The following is a 12,726-nucleotide window of genomic DNA, read 5'->3' on the forward strand; positions in this document are numbered from 1 at the left end:
GTTTATAGCCTGGTATTGAAGTCAGGTCTTGGAAAGCCACAGGACAGTCGTGGCAAAAAAAGACAGAGACATACATAAGGTTAAGAGTAGTACTGGATTAATGACGCTATTGTAGAGTTGCAAGAGGGAAGTTCATAAATATGGCAGGTGAGAAGACAAGGAAAGCTTCGAGTTAGGAGAACACCGAAGATGAAGAATGAAATAAACTGAAAAAACTAAATGGAGAAGGAATAAGTAGAAGGGTTATTGCCCCAAATTCTCCTCTTCCTGAGCGAAGGTGTCCACAGGGACACCCGGCATGTCGGAGGCTGTCTCAGCCCTGGAGACCTACCTGTGGGCAACTGAGCTGAGCTCAGGGCACCTGCTTTAGGATGAACTAAAGCCCTGCCTCTGACTGCCACGGATGGATCACAGGTGACCAGGGGGCAACCTAGACCCACATCTCACCCACTGGGCCTGAAACACCAGCAAACGGAACCACACGCCAAGGAAATCAGTTGGGTTTGTTTGCTTTCTAAATGAGTCTGTGCCTTCTCAAGAAAATGAAGTCATTTTCTTATCACAGATGTTGAAACAAATGTGCTGGACTACAGCCATTAAACATTACTCCTTGTTTCCTGACACAAACATAAGAAAATTACGCAATATAAATGAATATTCCCAGCAAATTAACAACTACAAGATCTTCCAGGATCATCTCCAAGTAATTAGCTGGTTCTCCCATACAAGTAGAAAGAAACCGTAACAAGCTGCGTGCATTTGTTACGGATTTACAACAGCATATTTTAACTTCTTGCTGTAACCAGATGGACATACAACTTCCAGCCTTCAGTAGTTCAACTGCTGCAGAAATTATCACACAAAACTCAAAAGCTTCAGTCTCTGGAGACATCTTAGGTGGTCACACTGATGCCTTTGCCCCGTGAATCGCACGGTGTCTCTTGTAATAACCATAAATACACATATTACCTTAACATATGCAATTAAAGACGTGGTAGATAACTAGCAGAAAAACAGAGCTTTTCTTGTTAGTTTTATTTTGATTTTTTTTTTAAAATCAATTGTCCGAAGATGAAAACAGATGTGCAAAAACTGAAAGGAAAAGAAAAAAAACCTGTAAACAGCATCCCAATCTTAATACAGGGATGTCTCCTTCCCTTCCAAAGCACTTAATTCTGAAATCATAAAGAAGTCGTCTGATTAAAATAACGATCCTAGTTAGGATGGAAGATGTGAGCAGCAGTAAGAAGCACAGCAATAAAAATATAGGAAAGTGACATCAATGAAGATTAAATTTGAAGCTAGAAAAAGGAGATGATTGATAATTGAAACCATCGGCTTTAATAGAATACATTTGGCTGAGAACCTTCTTCAGATACACCTGGAATAAATGGAATTCCAGACTGGATATGAGACAAAGCTGAAAAATCCTAAACCACACAAGTAGCAGCTCGATACATATTGCCGTTCTGTACTTGGAAAAAAGCAGATTAGCACATTCCCATCTTAGTGATGTGAAATACATCATTCCTAGTCTCCAATACAACAAAAATGTTAATGAGACATCAGTATTGTCTTAACTCCTCCAGTGAAAATAATGTTTTCATTAGAACTCTGTCAGCACTCTGAAGATCAGTTAATAACTCATATAGATTCAAGCCCCACCGTACTACAACCAAAATGAAACACAACAGTATTTGATTTGGGATTTTTCCTCTCTCCTGTCATCTACCTGGCAAAATTTCGGATGGTCCCAAGGGACATAATTGAATGAACAGCCCACTGAAAGCAAACCTGCTGGAGTTAAAGGATGCAGGCAGAGAGCTACACCAAGCTCAAGGTTAAACTAAGAGGGTACAAACATGAGAAACTGCTGAACACTGGAAGGGGAAGGTCATCGTCCAACATCAAATTGGGACTCAAATCATTAGACAATAATGGTAGATGACAGAGGATAGACTCAAAGGTAGGCAAGTATTATTTATTTTGTGATCTTCTAACCTAGAATTGTCAAAATGTTTTAGTCTAAAATTTATTCAAATTAGGTCTGTATTTAATGGGTAGCTACATATAATTTCAGCATGAGAAAACACCACCACTACCCATCCCTGTAACATATCTCTGCTTTCATTCCCAGCTAAAGCTTGTGTTTAATCACCATTGTCTTTTCTCTTGCTTAGCTCATTTTTTCAGCATTTATTCTCATTTAGGATGGCTCCTTTTCCCTCCAGCACCCAACTGTGCCTTGGGCTGGCTCCTGCTCGCCTGCCCTGTGGGGAAACACCCTGGTGCCTGGAGGAGGGAGGGGGTCCCACGCTCCACCACGGCACGGCTATCGCCTGCTCTTCATCACTTCCATCTCTTGTGCCATTCAAGACTCACAAACAGAAGTCTAAGCTTGTATTTGAACTTTTCTGAACTCCCTAATGACTTAGCTGCTAGCTGAAAAGGTGGCATCTTCTTTACATCCCTCTTTCATCCGGAAACGCAGCTCAAAAGCAGACGGAAACCAAATGTGTCACTTGTGAAGCAACATTTTTCTGCTTGATTTCCAGTTGAATAGAGAGTGCAGCTTAAAGCCATGTAGAGAGCTGAAGAAGATATCTGTTACAGGAAGGGAAAAAAGAAAATATTCTTTTCAGAAAAGAAGCGGAGGGAAGAGAGTTGTGGTTTCAAATCCGTGAAGATCAGGACTTGCACATTATTCAGGGAAGTCCCAGGAGGTGGCAGCTACGGCCTCGGGTGTCATGGGTGGAACTCAGCACCGACTGTACCGAGTACAGCCCACGGAAATCACAACTGCAGTCAGTCCTTGTGTCCGTGGGGTGACTACTACCAGAGGAGTCCGAGTAGAACAACTAACACATTTTGTTTAATCATCAAAAAGCAAAACCATAGCTTTTATGCTACGAAATGCTCGTTAGGAGGACTGACATGCTATCACAGGCTATGGAAGTTGGCATATCACCACCTTGGGGTTTGTGCCACCTTCCAAAGAACAGAGGTGGTCTAAAACCAGAGCTCAGTACCTAGGACACAAAAGGCAGTGGTATTTGAAGCTACAATTCCTTAACCGTAACCTTAACAAGGAACCAAAGAGCCTCCAAGGACACCCCTTTCCTTAGGGTTAGCATCCACGATTACCTCTCGGAGATCTGCCTTGAACAAGGGGGTGGTGTTGGTCGTCAAGAGAATTCATTAACCAAAAAGCTTGTGGGACAAGAGACTGCAGATCTCTGCAGTAGAGTGTTATACTGAAGGTGGTGCAGTATCCCCCTACATATGCTTGGCAGGGGAAAAAATAAAATAATTTAAGATTTTTTTTTAAAAAAAAATAATAAATCACTAAACATGTTCTGAGTAAACCCTACAAAAATATGCATCAGTGACACAACAGACCATGTGAGGAACTTGGATCTTCCTGCGAGCTTACGAAAGCCCAGGCAGCAATTTCAGTCTCTGATTCAGACTTGTCTGATAAAACTTCTCACTGTTGCACCAGTGCAACCAATTATTTCCTGTTGATGAATAAAAAAAAAAAGATCAGTCCAGCAAAGTAGGTTTTTGCATAGAGAGTAAGGAAAAATGTGTGAGGAGATTTTAAGACTAAAGGGCCATTAAATCCTGTTTCTTGTATGGACAGGCCACGGAATCACACTCATCCTGAACTCAAAAGCACGTTTGAATCAAGTGTGTTCTTCGGGAAGGCATCCAGTCTTGATTATAAAGATATCCAAGGTCTTGTAGAGCCCTTCTCCACTTGATTAAAGAGCACTCGGTGTGTTCTCCCTGACAAGGTACTTGTACACCATAATCAAGCCCACATAATCAACCAACTCTGGACTAGGCTTTAGCAGATGCAAAATTCTTTGCATGAAGCCCTGGCTCCGCTGGAGTCATCCCCTTCATTTCAGCCCCGAGACATCATTTGTGGCCTAAGCTCACGGCTGTGATGCCCCCATCCATGGGGAAGGGACAGGACACCTCTTGGTCTTTTTCAACATTAACTTTTTAAGCCAACTGCTTGGAAAAAAATAAATCAATGGCCATAGACCCCATCATTGGGGTGCTCAACGTGCACGCTCGGAGCCTGTGGTGGCCCAGCTGGAAGCCAGGGCTACACTGACTTCCCAGCCTACAGAGCACCTACCACATTGCTGGCATTTGTTGATTTTATTTTAACTAATTTCTATATATTAATGCTTAAGAATGAACAGATATGCCTAAAACCAATTATAAAGCGGTGAGCTGTAAGAACTTATTTTCCCCGAACAAAGCAAAAGCTCTCGTTTCATATTTACCATTTTTCTTGAGCACACAATGTGCAGTAATGAGGTACAGCCATACACATATTTTCCATGCTCGTTAAATCAATGACACATAGTTGAAATTCAAAAGCACAAATAGGATCTGTGAATGCATATATGATTGCGATAGCCCCATTACGCTGATATCTGAGAATACCACGCTATCTGCAAAAAATATATATATATACCTTCACAAAGCCTTATTAGTGTAAGTCATTTTATTTCCTTTTTATAGATGGTTAATGGAATAATTGAGGTATTTTGTAACTAAGGGCATTCTGTAGAAGGGAAAGGCCTCGAATTAATTTTTTTCACACTTATTGAAGGCAGTTTCTGCCACGTTTTACCAGAATACTTTCTAGTCAATCACTGTTCATTCTCTCAAACCCTCAGATCTCTGTCGATATACATTGATATGTGTTGAAGACGTCTTTAACTCCCACCCCAAATTGGTCTTCAGCAAGCGCAACTCAAGACAGCGCAATTTATTTCTGTCTTCCAAGGAAAATGAAGTTGCAAGCAGTTCATCCGGATTCAGCAATACACATACACATCTTCAGCACTCAAAGAGAAAAATAACACTGCAGTATTTTAGCTACATTATATATTGGGGAAAAAAAAAAAAAGGAAATGCTTTCATAAAAATGCGTTGCATCCTGTTGTACGGCACCTCACTGTGCTAAGCTACATTGCACGACTGCATTTGTAAGTGTTGTTTGGTTGACGGAAGGCTCCCATCACATCATACCCATGGAAATTTTTCTGAACGTATTTAGATGATATTGTACTTTGCCAGTACAATTTTAGTTTTTTTATTGCAGCGGTTTTTATATTGCAAATTACAGGACTGAGACGCCTTTAATGTGACACTGATGTGACGGACTATCTCTTAAGTGTTCGTAGTTGCATTTCTAAATTCGATTAAGAGAGATAAAGATTTATACCAAATAAAACCCAATTTTGCTCTCTGCTGCCAGTGAAGAAAGGCCAGCAAAATTCCCCAACCTGATCTCACCATCGTGCCTGGAGGCTGAACACTTAATCCCAATGAGAAAGCGAGGGTTGTGTGTGAACAGCGTTAGAGCAATCTGTCATTACGATGATACCGATCTCTCAATATACAGAATGCATTAAAATGTATAACCAGAACGCAGTCGCTACTTCAGGATTTCCTTTTTTTGCTTCCACCTCCCAATCCCCTTGCTAGCATTTCTCTCCTTCAGCCCTCCCGCCCTCCCCTCCCAAAAAACACAAGCCTGGCTTAGCAGAGCTCAGGGATGCGACATGACCAAGAGCATCGAAGTAATAAGGACACACAAGGATTGTAACATTAGCACCGACACGCATCAGGGCGTGATGACATTTTTCTTACTGTAGTAACTTCCAAATACATTAAGTAAAGTGCACGGAAAACTGTGCCAAGTCGCTGCTGGAACATGAGACTATACATCAGGGATCCTATTTCCAGCTTTAATGATGATTTCTTGAGAGACACTCTGTTTCCTCATCCATAATGAAGACAAAAATATTTACAAGGCCTTTGACTGGTTCTCTGGGATCCTTCGGTAAAAGAATAATATAAAATTTATTACTGCGGGGGTAGAGAAGGGACATCGCTGGTTTGTATTTACAAGAGAAAAGGAGGAAGCTTTTTCTCTAGCATTAAAGTTTTAGAGGCAAAATTGAAACCAAATGAGGAACTGCTCCACAACCACATTATCTTCTATCCCAAAAACAGAGACTACAGCTGAGGTGAGAAAGTAGCAACACATTTACACCCTTATTTCCAGCTGAGCCACAGAGCTTTGGCAGACATTTAGACCTACATCATCCTTGAGATGCAGACACACAAGCAAAGCCGTTTGATTCAGGTAGTAACTGAATCCAGAGAAAAATCTAATGGAAGATTTTCAATGCAGCCCTCTGAATATAACCGGAGAGGAAAGAGATTTTAGTCCCAGTCCTGGTCTGTTGAGTTGAAAGAATGAAAATAATTTAAAAAAAAATTTGAAGACTAACTTAGTGAACTTCTAGAGACAAGTAGCACCCTCAAATGGATTCGTAGCTTTTAAATGGTAAATACGACAGTCTTTTAAATCATTTTTATGGCCGTTCTCTAAGCCTCCTCCAAACTTCCTGCAACATTTCCAAAAACATGGTGGCCAGTCACACACCCTACGTCACGCTGACCTCAGCATGGAAGTCCCAAATCTCCCGTGTCACGAGCCGGCCGTCACCGGTGTTACCCTTACCAGGATTTCATTACCCTCTCATAGCACTGTCTCACCCTTCCTTCTGCTGATTATTCAAATTTTTGTCATAGGAAAGTGGTTGCTCTGGCCCCTAGGCTCTCCTATGATACAACCAATAGGACCAATCCCATCAAAATATTTTTTTTTAAATTCTGCCCCATTTATAAAGTTCTGTCTAGTGATCCACATTGTTCAGTATTTACCACCTCTGTGATACGTGCATACACTTTCAATTGCAGTTTTATTGTTATATGGTATATTAGAGAGTATAGGATCAAGAATATATCCCTGACTCTAGAGTGAGGAGTCCCAGTAAAAAAATTAAAAATCTGCTCAGTCACCATTTCTATTTAGACACTTCATGGCTACAAATTTGATTTAGCATATAGATACCATATTTATTTCCAATTCTCTAATTTCTTGGGCAAAAAAATCCTCCCAGAAATCTACTATAACAATACAAATTATCCCCAAAAATTTATGCCAACATCTTCCATTTTCATACACCGATACTGACTGGTTTTAATTGCACGGACCTTTCTATTATCTTATGTCTCAAAGATGCCAACCTGAGAGACCATCAGGTAACTCAAGGGTTGGTCGGTTTGTTCCAGACCACTGGAAACTTCAATATTCCAAAGTTATGGTCAAGAATTGAAGGTCCTGAGAATTTCTCAGCTCTTCCACGAGCTACGTTTTAATCTGGATATAATGACCTGAAAAGATCTGCATTCGGACAAGCTTTTTAAAACCACTTCTTTCAAGATAGTACTAATTTTTTTAATATTTTTTTTTTATATGTAAAAATACACTTGCAATTCCCCAACAGCCATTTGATTCACTCCACTTATGTTCTCTCTGGCTGATAATTTGACTCCTGCACAGGGCAATTCTCTTCTGATTTAAGAGGTAACCTCACCAAAGGTAGTGGTGATGAGACAGTCATGTATGTTTTACTAATAAAGTGGGTTAATAGCCAGAAAGGAAAGCAATGTGTTCCATGCAATTAAAAAAACCCAACAAAGCATAAAAAACCACACCAAAAAACCCCCAGAAATCTAAATACTACAGGTTCATAAAAAGCCCAACCTGAACATCTCTGATGTTTAGGATCTATAATAATCATTAATAGTCACCAGTAGTTTATGAGTATGTTGTTATTAGTTGTAATTATTTATAATTATTAGTAATTTCTTATATAATATCATTCCATATAATTCCAATAAAATTATGCAGTATTTAAAATAATATTCCATTTTAAAGCTCTACTGCCACTATAATATAAAACCAAGCTCAAAGCTGGAATGCAGACTGTTCCAACACTACAGGATTCCCTTCTCTTTGGGATTCCTTCTCGACTGCGTTTTGAGAGCAAAATCAGCGATAAATCTCAAACAAACTACCTTGTTCTTCTCCATACAACCCAAATGTGCCAGCCAGCCTGTGCTCCTCTAGTTGACAGTATCAGCATCCTCAATTTCATGAGGTTAATCACACACCAGAAACCTTCCAATAATGACTTACGCTTCCGAATATATTCGGAAATAAATTCCATCGTATTCTTAAGGCCCTTTGTTCCGAACTCAATCTGTGCTTCAGATACAAGTACTACAACCCAATCCTGTTTGGAGCAATCCCTGAAACCTCCACACGTATCTCCCAAATAAACCCCCCCTCATCTGGCAGCCAGCCAGGGAGCTGTTGAGCAAACAGCTCTTTAGCTGATATTAGTTATTTTTCTTGTGATAGAGTTGAACTCGAGACCAGCCCCATGCTACGAGGACACACCGACCATACGTACGTCTGCCTGCTCATTTTGATTTCCAACCAAGCAAGCTGCTGTAACATGGGAAATTGATATTTATATGTATTATGTGAGAGATTACTGGAGCACTAATCAGATTTATCTAGGGGAGAGAGGCAAAACAGCTCATTCCCCAGGATTATTAAATAAGAATTTTAAATTTAACCTTTTTTTTGTTAAAGGTCAGAATATAGCTAGCTTATAAAGTGACCTCAGCACTGCTATTCACTTGGGCAGCTGGAAGGAGCGATAACCCCAATACTGGGATTATTACATGGGTATTTTCTAACTAGGAATTTACCTTATAACAAAACAGATGGAAAGATGAGAGCACTGCTGCATGTGTGAATATTCTCACACTGCTGCCTTGTTTTCAAACTCGACTTCACAGATGACACCTTAGGAGGATATATTTACCACACAAGGAAATATTCTTCCTTGATCTAAATACTACCAATAATTAAAAAAAAAAAAAAAAATCAGAGTAATTACACTCTTGCTTAGTAACACAGCACGTTCTGTGACAGGGCATACCCCATCCAAATGGTTCTCTCCTAATGAGGTAAAAGTAAAACCTTACACAAAAATTATCCCAACTCAGCAGCACAAGCGTTGCCTGTGCCGGGTGCGCTGCTCAGGATGAGGCTTTTCATCCATTTGTTGCTCAGTTTACAAGGCAGGAGGAGCAGCGCCTAAAAATCAACTAATCCAACTGAACTGATGGAAAATTCAGTACAAAAATCAACAGTTCCAATAGCTATTACTTGGGTTTAAGCGTTTAACTTTTTTCTCCTTGCAAGAAAATACCTTCAGGTTTCTAGTCATTAGTTTTTCATGTAGTTTATAAAAAATTGCACATTAAAGAGCCTTTTACCCCAAATAACTGCTTACGGAGCACACTAACAGCAAGTCTATAAAGATCTCCTAAAGTACAAAATTTCCCATGTGTTTACCAAAAGGCAGGCTATGTACAGTAAACACTATAATTCTTTTCTGAACTATTATTAATTTATCAACATTCACTCCCTCAGCTACTGCCTCAACCTGGAAGCTCGTATTTAGTCTGTGTTCACTGGCAGCTGAACAGGAGCCAGCAGTGTGCCCAGGTGGCCAAGAAGGCCAATGGCATCCTGGCTTGTATCAGCACTAGTGTGGCCAGCAGGGACAGGGAAGGGATCTGACCCCTGGACTCGGCACTGGGGAGGCCACACCTCGATGAGTGGGTTCAGTTTTGGGCCCCTCACTCCAAAAAGGCCATTGAATGACTCGAGCGTGTCCAGAGAAGGGCAACGGAGCTGGTGCAGGGTCTGGAGCACAGGTGTGATGGGGAGCGGCTGAGGGAACTGGGGGGGTTTAGTGTGGAGAAGAGGAGGCTGAGGGGAGACCTCATGGCCCTCTCCAACTCCCTGAAAGGAGGGTGCAGAGAGGGGGGATGAGTCTCTTGGGCCAAGGAACCAGCGCCAGGCCAAGAGGGAATGGCCTCAAGCTGCGCCAGGGCAGGGTCAGACTGGCTCTTAGGAAGTATTTCTTTGCAGAAGGGGCTGTTGGGCGTTGGAATGGGCTGCCCAGGGCAGGGGGGGAGTCCCCATCCCTGGAGGGGTTGAAGAGTCGGGTTGACCCAGCGCTGAGGGATGTGGTGGAGTTGGGAACGGTCAGTGTGAGGTTCATGGTTGGACTGGAGGATCTTCAAGGTCTTTTCCAACCCAGATGATTCTGTGATTCACGTAACAGAAATCCTTTCTGAAGCATCCTTGGCTCTAAGCAGAGCCTTCACACGCTTGCGTGGATCACCTCGCTAATAAATCAAGATACACGTGGTGAAACGTGTTCCCATGATCTGGATCCATCTTTGGAGGGGACCCACTCCTGGTATCACCCCCACATCCATAAATGACACTGGTCTTGCTGGGTTTTTGTTTGGGTTGGAGTTGGGGGGGTTTTTTTTGGTTTTGTTTTTTTGGTTTTTTTGTTTGTTTGGTTGGGTTTTTTTTATGTATTAAATGGAATAAGGGCAAGGCACCCCCTGCAGGAAATAGGCGCTGGAGAACAAACGTGAAATTGGTTATGTTTAAAAATATAAATTCACAAGTTGAGTGTCTATTTTAAGTGGTTCACATCTGTTGGAAATCTGTTTTCATCTAAAAATAAACACTGTTAAGCACTAGCTGTTGAGGTTAAGAATAAGGTAAAGACCTGACTGTGACAATTAGTGGCTCTTAGGGAATGTACATCAACACAGGGATCCTCCCAGGGTATAAAAAGATGAGAAGAAATCTTTAAATTATCTCTGCAGCTGATACAAGCTCAGCGTGTTGCTTGAAGAACTGATGGCTGAGCTTCAAAGAGATGACGTGCTATCGCTTCGCCAGACCTTCCTCAAGACTAAGTTTAACCATAACTCATAGAAAACCAACAAAATCATATCAAATCACATAATTCAGCATATTCCAGCCCTTTCATTTCCCATACAGGCATTTACCAAGTCAAACGTCCTCAGACAAGACCTTCCTGTCTTAACAAGACTATTCAAAATCAAGCTAAGACAGCGCTAACTACAAAACTGTCAGCGCCACGACGTTACGTTGTATTGAAATAAATCCAACATTGCAATTGCTCTTCTTCTAAGTGGAGGCATTTAAGCATCAAAGCAAGCCTGAGCTCGTGAGGCAACTTCTGTCGCACGCAATGACTTAAACGTGCCCATCAACCTCTTCTTCCTAGTTCCTTCTCGCTGGATCTGTTTCTATCCGGCCCTTTTTGCCGCTGTTATCCTTCTCCCCTCAGAAATGCAACGGCGAGGAAGGAGCTGAATCACACAGCAGCAACCAAACTCTATTCCCATTAAATAGGAAGGAATTACATGATATTGTTGCCGTTATCTTGCACTGCAGCTCAGCAGACCAGCTCAGGGACAGTGAAGGAACCTCCATAATAGACAATAGTACAGCGGCAGACTACTTGAACAGCTAATGATAAATGCAGGATTATTATTTATAAATAGAGAATTAATAGCTTTCAGGCCTCGAACTATTCAACTTTTGCTTTTAAAACATCCTCTGAAGCGTACAGCCCTCCCAAAGAAACTTGCTCAACTTACAGAAGCAACAAACTCCGCTAAGAATTAATTCCTTAATACAGGTTTGTATTACATCTTTTCCTTTTTTTTTTTTTTTTTTGCACAATAGCATTATTCCCTCTAAATTAATTAGGTGAGCGCGCATAGTTATCTGAATATGAATTTCCTCATGTTTTCAGTATTTGCTGAAACTTTCCACCTGGGATTAAAGTTTCTGGACCCCAGAGAAAAGAGCAGCCCTTCAATTAGAAAGGTGAGAAAACGTGCATTTAAAATGAGCTTTCTGCAAAAAGCTGCAACGGCTACTCTTAAAATTAAGAGCAACAGATAAAACCTGACGCATTAAAAACTCCTCAAGAGGTTTGCTCAGGTTTGTTGGGCTTTTATAAAAAAGCTCTTCAAAATCTGTTCTCCTAGGGCCTGTATTTCTACAGACACATGGTTTCTGATGGAGGATATAGCGAGGTTGGAGCTGTTTGTGAAACACTGATGCGCTGGGGGGAAGCGGGGGGATGAAATCAGCCCCTTCCAGAGCCTCCCCGGGCAGAATCAAACTGCACATCACAAAAACACTTGCAAATGGTCACTTGCAAAATGTCTCTGAGTTATCAAAATCAAACCTTGATGCTCAGTGCCTTGCCCCACCTTTGAGGCACATCAAGCACCTACAAACCACTTCTCTTTGATAACGGAGGTTGAAGGCTCAACTACTCCTTCATTTACACGGCGAGTTAAACTACAGGCTTGGATCTCCTAGGATGAATTTTACTTTTCTGTCCAGGAAATTAGCAATTCCTCCATCCAAATATTTTGTTTTTCTAACCTGTATTCATGCTGGATGATGAATTTTTCTATCAAGAGGGCATACAGATATCTCCAGACCACCCATAATGTCGAACCAAATATTTAAGCCACAGGCACTTTGACTAAAAAAAACTAAATGACAACAGATATTTATCCCTCGTTCTTTTTTCTTGCATTCTTTGGAAGCTGTAAAGAAGATTAGAAATTATTTGCCAGGATTGTGGTCAGTTTTGCCACAAATCCCAACAGATATGCTGCGTGTTCAAACAAATCACAACCACAGTCTGTGGAAGAAGCAGCATTTAAAAAAAATAAAGAAAAAAAACCAGAATTATGGTATACTACCTACACTTTTTTGTTGTTTTGTTGCCTATTCCTTTGAATACGATTTAAAACTTTTTCTTTTCTCCTCACTAACCAGGGGGAGAAGACTAACAAGAATATTCCACCGTCACTAATTATGGAAGAGAAGAGCTGCAACTG

General features: G+C 41.1%; 1 protein-coding gene across 1 annotated transcript in view; it reads right to left on the reverse strand.

The window, feature by feature from the left end:
- LOC141917708 (netrin receptor DCC-like) overlaps nt 1–12,726 on the reverse strand; it is a 632,583-nt gene that overhangs the window by 315,927 nt on the left and 303,930 nt on the right. The window lies entirely within an intron of this gene.

This window comes from Strix aluco, chromosome W (assembly GCF_031877795.1).
Source record: "Strix aluco isolate bStrAlu1 chromosome W, bStrAlu1.hap1, whole genome shotgun sequence".
NCBI classification, from domain to species: domain Eukaryota; kingdom Metazoa; phylum Chordata; class Aves; order Strigiformes; family Strigidae; genus Strix; species Strix aluco.